Raw genomic sequence first — 16,664 nt, forward strand, 5'->3', positions numbered from 1 at the left:
TTAGGAATGTAGAAAAACATCTCGAATCAATCGGTATTTTAGAAACCCTGAATGAAAATAACAATTGTTCTGAACAAGAGAAAGCAATAGCAAGTATTTTTCTTAGCAAACATATTGACGAGTCCTTAGAATCTACATATTATATGATCGAAGATCCAAGTGTATTATGGAAAATACTCAAAGATAGATACGATATTAATTATCAAGAAATAACGGTGATCCATGAAAGAATAAAATTGAAGATGTTAGTAGACGCTCTTATAAGAATCCCGAAGATTCATATTAATGATCTGGTAACGTGGATCATCAGTCTAGTATTTCTTGAATACATGAACATCTTGTTTATCTCTACAAATAAGTCCCAAAAGAAAAGAAAACGAGAGTGAATGTGTTGAAAAATCTTGATTAAATAAACCCTGAGCTATCTTGAGACTTGAATGGTTTGAATTTTCTAAGATGCCTAGCTTGTTATGTATCACTCATAAATAAATGGTTTTAGACCATAACACACATGTTTATTAAGTGTTATCTTTTATGTACTTCAGATTGTAATTTGTTTGCAGGTAATATAATTTGATTATCTTGCTGAAATATAACTCATTATTTGCTTATCTTATTTGAAGTTTTAGTATGAATCCTGCTGAAATACAACATCAATTAAATGGTAAAGACATATGTATTGCAGATAGTGGTAACATACACACTATGATCAAATCTAAGAAATATTTCATTGATTTAAATCAAATGAAGGAATTATAAATACTATATCAGGTCTTGCAAACTTGATATAAGGAACGAAAAAGGCAAAAAAAAAAAAATTATATTACCAAATGGTACGAATTTTCTGATAAACAATGTTTTGTTTTCTCCCAAATGAAAGAGAAATTTGTTAAGTTTCTCTAATATATATCATAATGGATATGATTATCAGTCAATGATAACCGGAAATGAGAAATACCTATGTAGCACCGAAAAGCGCATATGATGAAAAGCGCAGCGCATATGATTAAAAGCGCAACACATATGATTAAAAGCGCATATGATGAAAAGTGCATATGATGAAAAGCGCAGCGCATATGATTAAAAGCGCATATGATGAAAAGCGCAGCGCATATGATGAAAAGCGCATATGATAAAAAACGCATATGATGAAAAACGCATATGATTAAAAGCGCAGCGCATATGATGAAAAGTGCATATAATGAAAAGCACAGCGCATATGATTAAAAGTGCAGCGCATATGATTAAAAGCGCAGCGCATATGATTAAAAGCGCATATGATGAAAAGCGCAGCGCATATGATTAAAAGCGCATTTGGTGAAAAGGATATATGATGAAAAGCGCATATGGTGATTAATGAAAAAGCGCATATGGTGATTAATGAAAAGCACATATGGTGATTAATGAAAAGCACATATGGTGATTAATGAAAAGAATATTGAGAAAAAAATCACCAATATTTCTTGAAAGAATTCAAGGTTATATATATGGACCAATTCATCCATCATGTGGACTATTTTGATATTTCATGGTTCTAATAGATGCATCTAGCGGATGGTCTCATGTTTGTATGTTATCAAGCCGTAATATGGCATTTGCAAAGTTTCTTGCACAAATTATTAAATTGAGAACACATTATTCTAATTACACCATTAAAAGAATGAGACTTGATAATGCTGGTGAGTTAACATCTCAAGCATTTAATAATTATTATATGTCTACATGGATTGTTGTTGAACATCCAGTTGCTCATGTGCATGCACAAAATTGGTTTAGCTGAATCAATAGATAAATGCTTGCAGCTAATAACTAGACAATTGGTAATGAGTACAAAACTCTCAATATTTATATGGAGACATGTAAATTTACATGATGCGACATTAATTCGCATTAAACCAAGTGCAAGTCATAAATATTCTCCATTACCAACTTAATTTTGGTCGAGAGCCAAATATTTTCCATCTTAGAACATTTGGTTACGCAGTGTATTTTTAATTGCACCACCACAACAAATGGGTCCTCAAAGGAGGATGGAGATATATATATTGAATATGAAACATCTTCAATTATAAGATATATTGAACTCATGACGGGTGATGTTTTTACGGCACGTTTTGCTAATTGTCATTATAATGAAAGATTGTTCCCTATATTAGGGGGAGAAATGAAAAATAAAGAAAAGGATGTTTCATGGTGTGCGTGTGAACATAAATTAATATATCTTAATCATCGCACAAAAGAATGCGAAAATAAAATTTAAAAATAATGCATATGCAAGAACTTGCAAATAAATTACCTGATGCATTTACAGATACAAAAAAAGAGTTACTAAATCATATATACCAGTAATGAATGCTTCAGCTAGAATTGAAATTCTAAAAGCTGGCAATAATGTCACTCATGAGTCTTTGCCATGCCAGATTCGTGGGAGACCAATTGGTTCCAAATATAAAAATCCTCGAAAAAGAAAATCAGCTGATAATGAGGTAAAAGAAAGTGTTCAAGAAGAACCACAAATCAATACTCCTTCTGCATAGGAGATTGATGATGTTAACACGGAATTTTCAATCATTTATGCACATTCAAAAATATTATGGAACCGAAAAAATGAAAAATCTTGATAAGATATTTTCATACAATGTTGCATATGACATCATAAATGATAATGATCCAGAACCAAAATCTGTCATGGAATGTCAAAATAGACATGATTGGGATCAATGGAAAGAAACAATACAAGCTAAATTTGAATCACTCAATAAAAGAAAAGTTTTCGGATCTATCATTCTCACACCTAAAGATGTGAAACCTGTGGGGTATAGATGGATTTTTGTCCAAAAAGGAAATGAGAAAAATGAAGTTACAAGGTAAAGCTAGACTTGTAACTCAAGACTTCTCTCAAAGACCAGAAATTGATTATGAGGAAACTTATTCTCCTGTTATGAATAAAATTACTTAATCAGCCCGGCAGTTTCTAAAAATTTAGAAATGCATCTAATGGATGTTATTACTACTTATTTAAATGAATCACTTGATAGTGATATATACATGAATATACATGAAGGGTTTAAGGTATCAGAAACATCTAATGCAAAACACAAGGAAATGTATTCCATTAAATCACAAAGATTTTATATGGGTTGATACAATGGTACAACCGATTAAGTGATTACTTGATAAGAAAAAAGGTATACAAATAATCTTATTTGCACATGTGTTTTCATTAAGAAAACAACAATCGGATATGTGATCATATTTGTTTATTTTGATTTTCTTAACATCATAGGGACAAATAAAGAGATCCATAAAATCATTCAACTTCTAAAAGAAAGAAATTAAAATAAAAGATCTTGAAAAAAAAATCAAGTATTGCACTAGTTTGCAGATTGAGCATATGCCTAATGGTTTACTTGTACATCAAATAACTTACACCGAAAAGATTTTAAAATATTTTTTTAAAGACAAAATCACTGGTTGTTAGATCACTCAATATTGACACTGATCCATTTCATCACCGTGAAGATCATGAAGATCTTAACAGATCAGAAATTCCATATCTTAGTGCAATTCGGGTTATTATGTATTTTACAAATTGTACAAGACCTGAAATTTCTTTTGCAGTTAATTTGTTGACAAAGTTCTGCTCAATCCCTAAAAAAAGACATTGAAATGGGATCAAGCAGATTTTTGATACCCTTAAGGAACTGCTGATTTAAAATTATTTTATTCTAACGCTTCAAAACAAGATTTGGTTGATTATGTATATGTGGGTCATTCATCAAATTCTCATAAAGATAAATCTCAAACTCGATATGTATTCCTAAATGGAGGCACCACAAAATCATGGCGTTCTTAAAACAAACACGTGTTGCAACATCATCAAATCATGACGAAGTGATTGCATTATATGAAACTACTCGAAAATGTGTTTGGTTGAGATCAATGACACAAATCATTATTGATTCTTGTGGACTAGAACGCTATAAAAGACCAACAACTATCTTCACCAACAACTATATATGAAGATAATGCAGCTTGCATAATACAAATGAAAGAAGAGTATCAAAAGTGACAGAACAAAATATAAATGCTGACGAGGCGCCAAAGTCATAGACGGTCTTGACGGTCATAAGTTTGATGGAAAAGAGTGGTATGTTGGTAAGGCTCAGAAAAGACTAAAAGGGAATAGGAATTGAAACAAGTGTTTGAGCAAACCATGAAGGAGACTGTAGACAAATCACACGGGCTAAACTTGTACATAAAAGATTTAGATGATACAGTTTCAGATGAAAATCTCAGATTCTTCTCATATACTCAAAATCTCATAAAGGCCAACCAGATTGAAATGAGATACGTTCAATCAACAACTCTGCTGATCTTTATACTAAAGCACTGTCAACTGCTATTTCCAGAACACACGTTCACAATATTGGCATGAGTCAAGTTCAAAAGATGTGTCGACTCAATGATGTCTACTTGAGGGGGAGTCAACCTTATATTGCACTCTTTTTCCCTTAGTTAAAGTTTTTATCCCACTGGGTTTTTCTTTAGCAAGGTTTTTAACGAGGCAGTACAAGTTGTTCGCTACTAAAATTGTTATCTAAGGGGGAGTGTTATAATACATCAATTATTGAAGTAGAAGTCAAGAAATGGTGGCTAACAATTTTATATAATTCACAAAAGTCAAATATGTAACACTCTTTGTAGTATAAATATGCATCAATATGTACAAGATAAACACACCATTCTAATATACTTACATAAAGTATTATACTTCTTTCTCTCCATTATCATCTTTGTTCTTACACTTCATTATTAGTATTCTTAATCAAGAATCAAACCACTAAAGGTAGTTATTGTGACGACCCTTAAAATTTCGACTAATTTTAAACTAAACTCTCGATACGATTTAATATCTTTGACACAATAAGCAAAGTCTGTAAGATTGAGTCTTAAAAAGTTTGAACTATTTCATATATTCAATTGACCTTCGACTACTCTCGACGATTCACGAACAGTTAATTGTAAATAGATATGTGTGTATGTATATATAAATAATAATTCGAAATAAAATTTGTTGCATTATATGTTGTTATTATTAAAAATTAATAAAATAAAAATAGGATATTATAATAATTATTATTTAAAATATATCTCCATATATATATAAAATATATTAAAAATAAATATTAAATGCTTGTAATACTCGTTTGATGTTCCGATTGATGTTAAGCAAGTTAAATTCGAACTTATATAATTTTAAAATAAAAGTGATCCGAAAATGAGTTATATAAATTATAGGCTTATTAAAAGTATATTTAGGATCTAATTATTTAATTTTAACACTTTTTATATTTTACCCATAAATGAGAGGGACAGTTGATGTAAAATTTATTTAATAGTTGATGATCAAATTTTATACCATAATGACCAAAATAAATAAATATAGTTAATTTAAAAATATGGGATTTTTCTGAACACTTTTATCCGCCACTGATTTCGCACGATACACAGTTCGTGAAAACTGTCGGTAGCTAAATGACAAGTAATCGAATGGTTAACTGTTATATATCTCTCCACTAATTACTAAGTAATATTATTATATTAATTATTATTATTATTATATTAATATTGAATTGTGAATGGGAACTAGTAGTTGTCCATCTAAGTTTATATATATGGAATATACAGATACATGAACGGCATCTCACTAAATCCACTTCAACTTCACCATGTCTTTGTTTTCGAAGATAACCATCTACCAATACATGAACAACCATCTTCACTATCCCCTTTCACTACTTCACTGGCAACCAACATCAACCTTAAACTGCCGTCTCTCACCATCTTCCAACACCACAACCACCATAGTGATCCACTATTATCATCATCATCTTTATTTTTCTTCTCGTTTTCTATCTATATGCAACAACCAAAAACACACCTACACTCACCAAACCAAACCCACTTGATGTACATCCTATATATTTTTCATTTCTGTCTTAAGAACATCACTTTTATTGCCTCCTATGTTCATCGTAAACCACCATCTATTACCCTTGTTTTGTTGATCACCAACACAACCCAAAAACTACCCAAGCGAACTAGACTAACTCCTACGCTGCCCACTACTATTTTCTGTTTCATTTCCCTATTAAAGAACATCACTACTACCAACAATTTACGGTAATCAACCCTCGCCATTACTCTTTATTTTTCTTGAAATCAAAGACCATGAACAAACAATCTATCACCTTCTTCCTCGTTAAAACACCAACACCTTGACCACCCGTTGCCTTCGTTGCTTCTATTTAATACTTCAGAACCCACCATCTGTGAAAACTTCCACCACCAAACAAAAACCGTTTAACCATCCCTTGAGTTTATCGACCCCATCATTCAAACTTGTTTTGTTGCTTGTCTCTGTGCTTCTATTACTAACCGAAGATTCTGTTAAGATTTTGTTTGAATACCCAACATCATATTTTTTTTAAAATCGCTACCCCACAAACTCACCACCATTTTTTTTTTAAACCCATCATCCCTACTGCCACCTAGCACCGTAACTATATCATCCACCTACATTTGATCGACACCTCATCATCAAAAATAGTTCCTTTTGTTTCCTTTTTCGGTTCAGTAGGATTCAAATAATTATCCACTAATATGAGAACTACTTTAGCTATCTTAATATTATATGATAAAACGTGGCCCTTACCTTTCTCATGGATCACTAATTTAACGCCTTAAATCATGGGTCATGGGACCCCTCTAAACGTGCATGATAGGGTAAGTATTCTTTTCATTTGGGTACTACTGATTAAACATAAACAATCGGCTCAATTAGCAGGCTAAATGGTTTGGACTGATTTCGGCCCACTAACTCTAAAAACGGGCTACAACTCAGGCCGATTATCATTTAACATTTGGGCTGGTTATTGACAAGTTGGGCTTTTACACTAGCTTACTAATCCCTCAATCTAGTTAGAAAAATGCTGGAACCTCTTATATACTAATTATTCGATCTATCGTGATGGGCAGTGACACATGTATTAGTATAATGGAAGGTAACGAATAATGATATATAGCGATTAATAAGATAGAGGATGATGGACTGTGATGGTTATGTTATACTAGCGAATAAATGAATGATGAAGTTTGATGACGAGTACAGTTATGTTGCGGTTAAAAATCATGATTATGATGATGGAATTATGGGGTTTATATTATAATGATAAGATGATTGATATAGATGATGATAAAATAATGACTAATTGATGATAAGGATGAGAAGGGTATGATATAGGCGATAATGAAAACGATTATTATGATTATGATTATTATGATCATGATAGATAAAAATAATGATGGAAAGATGTTATGGGTTTTTGGTTTAAGAAGAAGAAAATGAGACAGAAGATAATTATGGGTTATATATATTTGGTGTCTGGTTGAATCAGAAAAATAGAAATAGTGCAATGGTATTTGGTGTTTTGGATGAACGAGAGGTCGCGGGTTCGAGCCCGGACATAGGCATTATTTTTGGAACTTTTTTCTTGAGGTAGTTTTACTTATTATTATTATTATTTTTATTAGTATTATTATTATTAATTTCATTATCAGTATTGTTATTAAGTAAAAGTATTATTATTACTATTAATATCATTAACATTTTATTATCACAAATATTATTATTTTTATTAACATACAATATTTATTTATTTTTATTACTAATATTATCATTATTATTTTTATCATTATTAATATTAGTTTATCATTAATATTATTATTATCATTTTTACAAAATTATCATTATTAAAACTATATTATTATTATTATTATTATTATTATTATTATTATTATTATTATTATTATTATTATTATTATTATTATTATTATTATCATCATCATCATTTTTACTACTAATATCATTATTTCTATTATTACAATTTTTAAAATGATTATTAGTTATTATTATTATTATTATCGTTATAAAGATATTACAACTTTTCATTTATCAGTATTATTGTACCAAATAAATATTAGTTACATAAAAATATAGCTAATGCATATAACCTAACTTTACTTTTATAAGTAAGATATATAAAATAAATATATTTAAGCTATAAATGGAACACATTAATCATTAAAATAACAGATATATCACTGATAATAATATATAGTTGTTCAATTTCCGTTACATATGTTAATATACATAATTGAATATAGGTTCGTGAATCCGAGGCCAACCCTGCATTGTTCAGTTTTGTCGTATGAATATTTTTACTACAAAATATTGGATGGTGAGTTTCATTACTCCCTTTTTAAATGCTTTTGAAATATATATTTTTGGGACTGAGAATACATGCGCTGCTTTTATAACTGTTTTACGAAATAGACACGAGTAATCGAAACTACATTATATGGTTGAATGATCGAAGTCGAATATGCCCCTTTTTGCTTGGTAGCCTAAGAATTAGGGAACATCACTAATTTTGAGAATCAGTGCACCCCTAATTGGCACGAATCCTAAAGATAGATCTATTGGGCCTAACGAACCCCATCCAAAGTACCGGATGCATTAGTACTTCGAATTCATTTTTATCATGTCCGAAGGATTTCCCGGAATGATAGGGGATATTCTTATATGCATCTTGTTAATGTCGGTTACCAGATGTTCAATCCATATGAAAGATTTTTGTCTCTATGCATGGGACGTATATTTATGAGAAATGGAAATGAAAATCTTGTGGTCTATTAAAATGATGAAAATGATCGATTATGATAAACTAATGAACTCACCAACCTTTTGGTTGACACTTTAAAGCATGTTTATTCTCAGGTATGAAAGAAATCTTTCGCTGTGCATTTTCTCATATTGCAGATATTACTTGGAGTCATTCATGACATATTTCAAAAGACGTTGCATTCGAGTCGTCGAGTTCATCAAGATTATTACTAAGTCAATTATAGTTGGATATATTATGAAATGGTATGCATGCCGTCAACTTTCGATGTAATGAAAGTTTGTCTTTTAAAAACGAATGCAAAGTTTGTAAAATGTATCATATAGAGGTCAAGTACCTAGCGATGTAACCAAATGTAATGTATTCGTCCAGATGGATTAGGACGGGTCCTTTCAGTTGGTATCAGAGCGATGGTCTTAGCGAACCAGGTTGTGACGCCCCGTACAAAACCATCGTGTACGGATTATCAACAACAGGATCATTACAAGGTCAACACTATATGCGGTTTTAAAATAAGTTTGCATTCATAAAAGTGTGATGTCTTAACCAATATCAAATGTTTAACATACGGAAGCGTGCTTCTACGAATAGAAGGCAATAATAATAGTACGTGACCCAATGGTCATTACAAATTCTGAAATGTCCCGTTCTTATTGATTAAAAAACGTTCCATATTAATTGATTTCGTTGCGAGGTTTTGACCTCTATATGAGACGTTTTTCAAAGACTGCATTCATTTTTAAAACAAACCATAACCTTTATTTCATAAATAAAGGTTTAAAAAGCTTTACGTAGATTATCAAATAATGATAATCTAAAATATCCTGTTTACACACGACCATTACATAATGGTTTACAATACAAATATGTTACATCGAAATCAGTTTCTTGAATGCAGTTTTTACACAATATCATACAAACATGGACTCCAAATCTTGTCCTTATTTTAGTATGCAACAGCGGAAGCTCTTAATATTCACCTGAGAATAAACATGCTTTAAACGTCAACAAAAATGTTGGTGAGTTATAGGTTTAACCTATATATATCAAATCGTAACAATAGACCACAAGATTTCATATTTCAATACACATCCCATACATAGAGATAAAAATCATTCATATGGTGAACACCTGGTAACCGACAATAACAAGATGCATATATAAGAATATCCCCATCATTCCGGGACACCCTTCGGATATGATATAAATTTCGAAGTACTAAAGCATCCGGTACTTTGGATGGGGTTTGTTAGGCCCAATAGATCTATCTTTAGGATTCGCGTCAATTAGGGTGTCTGTTCCCTAATTCTTAGATTACCAGACTTAATAAAAAGGGGCATATTCGATTTTGATAATTCAACCATAGAATGTAATTTCACGTACTTGTGTCTATTTTGTAAATCATTTATAAAACCTGCATGTATTCTCATCCCAAAAATATTAGATTTTAAAAGTGGGACTATAACTCACTTTCACAGATTTTTACTTCGTCGGGAAGTAAGACTTGGCCACTGGTTGATTCACGAACCTATAACAATATATACATATATATCAAAGTATGTTCAAAATATATTTACAACACTTTTAATATATTTTGATGTTTTAAGTTTATTAAGTCAGCTGTCCTCGTTAGTAACCTACAACTAGTTGTCCACAGTTAGATGTACAGAAATAAATCGATAAATATTATCTTGAATCAATCCACGACCCAGTGTATACGTATCTCAGTATTGATCACAACTCAAACTATATATATTTTGGAATCAACCTCAACCCTGTATAGCTAACTCCAACATTCACATATAGAGTGTCTATGGTTGTTCCGAAATATATATAGATGTGTCGACATGATAGGTCGAAACATTGTATACGTGTCTATGGTATCTCAAGATTACATAATATACAATACAAGTTGATTAAGTTATGGTTGGAATAGATTTGTTATCAATTTTCACGTAGCTAAAATGAGAAAAATTATCCAATCTTGTTTTACCCATAACTTCTTCATTTTAAATCCGTTTTGAGTGAATCAAATTGCTATGGTTTCATATTGAACTCTATTTTATGAATCTAAACAGAAAAGTATAGGTTTATAGTCGGAAAAATAAGTTACAAGTCATTTTTGTAAAGGTAGTCATTTCAGTCGAAAGAACGACGTCTAGATGACCATTTTAGAAAACATACTTCCACTTTGAGTTTAATCATAATTTTTGGATATAGTTTCATGTTCATAATAAAAATCATTTTCTCAGAATAACAACTTTAAAATCAAATTTTATCATAGTTTTTAATTAACTAACCCAAAACAGCCCGCGGTGTTATTACGACGGCGTAAATCCGGTTTTACGGTGTTTTTCGTGTTTCCAGGTTTTAAATCATTAAGTTAGCATATCATATAGATATAGAACATGTGTGTAGTTAATTTTAAAAGTCAAGTTAGAAGGATTAACTTTTGTTTGCGAACAAGTTTAGAATTAACTAAACTATGTTCTAGTGATTACGAGTTTAAACCTTCGAATAAGATAGCTTTATATGTATGAATCGAATGATGTTATGAACATCATTACTACCTTAAGTTCCTTGGATAAACCTACTGGAAAAGAGAAAAATGGATCTAGCTTCAACGGATCCTTGGATGGCTCGAAGTTCTTGAAGCAGAATCATGACACGAAAACAAGTTCAAGTAAGATCATCACTTGAAATAAGATTGTTATAGTTATAGAAATTGAACCAAAGTTTGAATATGATTATTACCTTGTATTAGAATGATAACCTACTGTAAGAAACAAAGATTTCTTGAGGTTGGATGATCACCTTACAAGATTGGAAGTGAGCTAGCAAACTTGAAAGTATTCTTGATTTTATGTAACTAGAACTTGTAAAATATATGAAGAACACTTAGAACTTGAAGATAGAACTTGAGAGAGATCAATTAGATGAAGAAAATTGAAGAATGAAAGTGTTTGTAGGTGTTTTTGGTCGTTGGTGTATGGATTAGATATAAAGGATATGTAATTTTGTTTTCATGTAAATAAGTCATGAATGATTACTCATATTTTTGTAATTTTATGAGATATTTCATGCTAGTTGCCAAATGATGGTTCCCACATGTGTTAGGTGACTCACATGGGCTGCTAAGAGCTGATCATTGGAGTGTATATACCAATAGTACATACATCTAAAAGCTGTGTATTGTACGAGTACGAATACGGGTGCATACGAGTAGAATTGTTGATGAAACTGAACGAGGATGTAATTGTAAGCATTTTTGTTAAGTAGAAGTATTTTGATAAGTGTATTGAAGTCTTTCAAAAGTGTATAAATACATATTAAAACACTACATGTATATACATTTTAACTGAGTCGTTAAGTCTTCGTTAGTCGTTACATGTAAGTGTTGTTTTGAAACCTTTAGGTTAACGATCTTGTTAAATGTTGTTAACTCAATGTTTATAATATCAAATGAGATTTTAAATTATTATATTATCATGATATTATCATGTATGAATATCTCTTAATATGATATATATACATTAAATGTCTTTACAACGATAATCGTTACATATATGTCTCGTTTAAAAATCATTAAGTTAGTAGTCTTGTTTTTACATATGTAGTTCATTGTTAATATACTTTATGATATGTTTTCTTATCATAGTATCATGTTAACTATATATATATATATCCATATATATGTCATCATATAGTTTTTACAAGTTTTAACGTTCGTGAATCACCGATCAACTTGGGTGGTCAATTGTCTATATGAAACATATTTCAATTAATCAAGTCTTAACAAGTTTGATTGCTTAACATGTTGGAAACATTTAATCATGTAAATATCAATCTCAATTAATATATATAAACATGGAAAAGTTCGGGTCACTACAGTACCTACCCGTTAAATAAATTTCGTCCCGAAATTTTAAGCTGTTGAAGGTGTTGACGAATCTTCTGGAAATAGATGCGGGTATTTCTTCTTCATCTGATCTTCACGCTCCCAGGTGAACTCGGGTCCTCTACGAGCATTCCATCGAACCTTAACAATTGGTATCTTGTTTTGCTTAAGTCTTTTAACCTCACGATCCATTATTTCGACGGGTTCTTCGATGAATTGGAGTTTTTCGTTGATTTGGATTTCATCTAACGGAATAGTGAGATCTTCTTTAGCAAAACATTTCTTCAAATTCGAGACGTGGAAAGTGTTATGTACAGCCGCGAGTTGTTGAGGTAACTCAAGTCGGTAAGCTACTGGTCCGACACGATCAATAATCTTGAATGGTCCAATATACCTTGGATTTAATTTCCCTCGTTTACCAAATCGAACAACGCCTTTCCAAGGTGCAACTTTAAGCATGACCATCTCTCCAATTTCAAATTCTATATCTTTTCTTTTAATGTCAGCGTAGCTCTTTTGTCGACTTTGGGCGGTTTTCAACCGTTGTTGAATTTGGATGATCTTCTCGGTAGTTTCTTGTATAATCTCCGGACCCGTAATCTGTCTATCCCCCACTTCACTCCAACAAATCGGAGACCTGCACTTTCTACCATAAAGTGCTTCAAACGGCGCCATCTCAATGCTTGAATGGTAGCTGTTGTTGTAGGAAAATTCTGCTAACGGTAGATGTCGATCCCAACTGTTTCCGAAATCAATAACACATGCTCGTAGCATGTCTTCAAGAGTTTGTATCGTCCTTTCGCTCTGCCCATCAGTTTGTGGATGATAGGCAGTACTCATGTCTAGACGAGTTCCTAATGCTTGCTGTAATGTCTGCCAGAATCTTGAAATAAATCTGCCATCCCTATCAGAGATAATAGAGATTGGTATTCCATGTCTGGAGACGACTTCCTTCAAATACAGTCGTGCTAACTTCTCCATCTTGTCATCTTCTCTTATTGGTAGGAAGTGTGCTGATTTGGTGAGACGATCAACTATTACCCAAATAGTATCAAAACCACTTGCAGTCCTTGGCAATTTAGTGATGAAATCCATGGTAATGTTTTCCCATTTCCATTCCGGGATTTCGGGTTGTTGAAGTAGACCTGATGGTTTCTGATGCTCAGCTTTGACCTTAGAACACGTCAAACATTCTCCTACGTATTTAGCAACATCGGCTTTCATACCCGGCCACCAAAAATGTTTCTTGAGATCCTTGTACATCTTCCCCGTTCCAGGATGTATTGAGTATCTGGTTTTATGAGCTTCTCTAAGTACCATTTCTCTCATATCTCCAAATTTTGGTACCCAAATCCTTTCAGCCCTATACCGGGTTCCGTCTTCCCGAATATTAAGATGCTTCTCCGATCCTTTGGGTATTTCATCCTTTAAATTTCCCTCTTTTAAAACTCCTTGTTGCGCCTCCTTTATTTGAGTAGTAATGTTATTATGAATCATTATATTCATAGATTTTACTCGAATGGGTTCTCTGTCCTTCCTGCTCAAGGCATCGGCTACCACATTTGCCTTCCCCGGGTGGTAACGAATCTCAAAGTCGTAATCATTCAATAATTCAATCCACCTACGCTGCCTCATATTCAGTTGTTTCTGATTAAATATGTGTTGAAGACTTTTGTGGTCGGTATATATAATACTTTTGATCCCATATAAGTAGTGCCTCCAAGTCTTTAATGCAAAAACAACCGCGCCTAATTCCAAATCATGCGTCGTATAATTTTGTTCGTGAATCTTCAATTGTCTAGACGCATAAGCAATCACCTTCGTTCGTTGCATTAATACACAACCGAGACCTTGCTTTGATGCGTCACAATAAATCACAAAATCATCATTCCCTTCAGGCAATGACAATATAGGTGCCGTAGTTAGCTTTTTCTTCAATAACTGAAACGCTTTCTCTTGTTCATCATTCCATTCAAATTTCTTCCCTTTATGCGTTAATGTAGTCAAGGGTTTTGCTATTCTGGAAAAGTCTTGGATGAACCTTCTGTAGTAACCAGCTAGTCCTAAAAACTGGCGTATGTGTTTCGGAGTTTTCGGGGTTTCCCACTTTTCAACAGTTTCTATCTTTGCCGGATCCACCTTAATACCTTCTTTATTCACTATGTGACCGAGGAATTGAACTTCTTCCAACCAAAATGCACACTTTGAAAACTTAGCGTACAATTCTTCCTTCCTCAATACTTCTAACACCTTTCTCAAATGTTCACCGTGTTCTTGGTCATTCTTTGAGTAAATAAGTATGTCATCAATGAAAACAATGACAAACTTGTCAAGGTATGGTCCACACACTCGGTTCATAAGGTCCATGAACACAGCTGGTGCATTAGTTAAACCAAACGGCATGACCATAAACTCGTAATGACCGTAACGTGTTCTGAAAGCAGTCTTTGGAATATCATCTTCTTTCACCCGCATTTGATGATACCCGGAACGTAAGTCAATCTTTGAATAAACAGACGAGCCTTGTAGTTGATCAAATAAGTCGTCGATTCTCGGTAGTGGGTAGCGGTTCTTGATGGTAAGTTTGTTCAACTCTCGGTAGTCGATACACAACCTGAATGTACCATCTTTCTTCTTGACAAACAAAACAGGAGCTCCCCACGGTGATGTGCTTGGTCGAATGAAACCACGCTCTAAAAGTTCTTGTAATTGGCTTTGCAGTTCTTTCATCTCGCTGGGTGCGAGTCTGTAAGGAGCACGAGCTATTGGTGCAGCTCCTGGTACAAGATCTATTTGAAATTCAACGGATCGATGTGGGGGTAATCCCGGTAATTCTTTCGGAAATACATCGGGAAATTCTTTTGCAATGGGAACATCATTGATGCTCTTTTCTTCAGTTTGTACTTTCTCGACGTGTGCTAGAACAGCATAGCAACCTTTTCTTATTAGTTTTTGTGCCTTCAAATTACTAATAAGATGTAGCTTCGTGTTGCCCTTTTCTCCGTACACCATTAAGGGTTTTCCTTTTTCTCGTATAATGCGAATTGCATTTTTGTAACAAACGATCTCCGCTTTCACTTCTTTCAACCAGTCCATACCGATTATCACATCAAAACTCCCTAACTCTACTGGTATCAAATCAATCTTAAATGTTTCGCTAACCAGTTTAATTTCTCGATTCCGACATATATTATCTGCTGAAATTAATTTACCATTTGCTAATTCGAGTAAAAATTTACTATCCAAAGGCGTCAATGGACAACTTAATTTAGCACAAAAATCTCTACTCATATAGCTTCTATCCGCACCCGAATCAAATAAAACGTAAGCAGATTTATTGTCAATAAGAAACGTACCCGTAACAAGCTCCGGGTCTTCCTGTGCCTCTATCGCATTAATATTGAAAACTCTTCCACGGCCTTGTCCATTCGTGTTCTCCTGGTTCGGGCAATTTCTAATAATGTGGCCTGGTTTTCCACATTTATAACAAACTACATTGGCATAACTTGCTCCGACACTACTTGCTCCGCCATTACTCGTTCCGACACCATTTGTTCCTTTCGTTCTATTAGCCCCTGGTCCGTAGACCTCACACTTCGCCGCGCTATGACCATTTCTTTTACACTTGTTGCAAAATTTGGTGCAGAACCCCGAGTGATTCTTTTCACACCTTTGGCATAGCTGCTTCTGATTGTTGTTGTTGTTGCGGTTATTATTGTTGTTGGGATGATTGTTGTAGTTGCTGTTGTTGTTGTTGTTGTTGTTGGGCCGTTTGTTGTAGTTGCGATTGATGTTGCGATTGTTGGGATAATTGTTGCGATTATTGTTGTAATTGCTGTTGTTGTTGTATTGGTGATTCTTATCACCGTTTTCCTCCCACTTTCTTTTGACTTGCTTCACATTGGCCTCTTCAGCAGTCTGTTCTTTAATTCTTTCTTCAATCTGGTTCACTAGTTTGTGAGCCATTCTACATGCCTGTTGTATGGAGGCGGGCTCGTGTGAACTTATATCTTCTTGGA

Source organism: Rutidosis leptorrhynchoides, chromosome 3, assembly GCF_046630445.1.
Source record: "Rutidosis leptorrhynchoides isolate AG116_Rl617_1_P2 chromosome 3, CSIRO_AGI_Rlap_v1, whole genome shotgun sequence".
Classification (NCBI taxonomy): domain Eukaryota; kingdom Viridiplantae; phylum Streptophyta; class Magnoliopsida; order Asterales; family Asteraceae; genus Rutidosis; species Rutidosis leptorrhynchoides.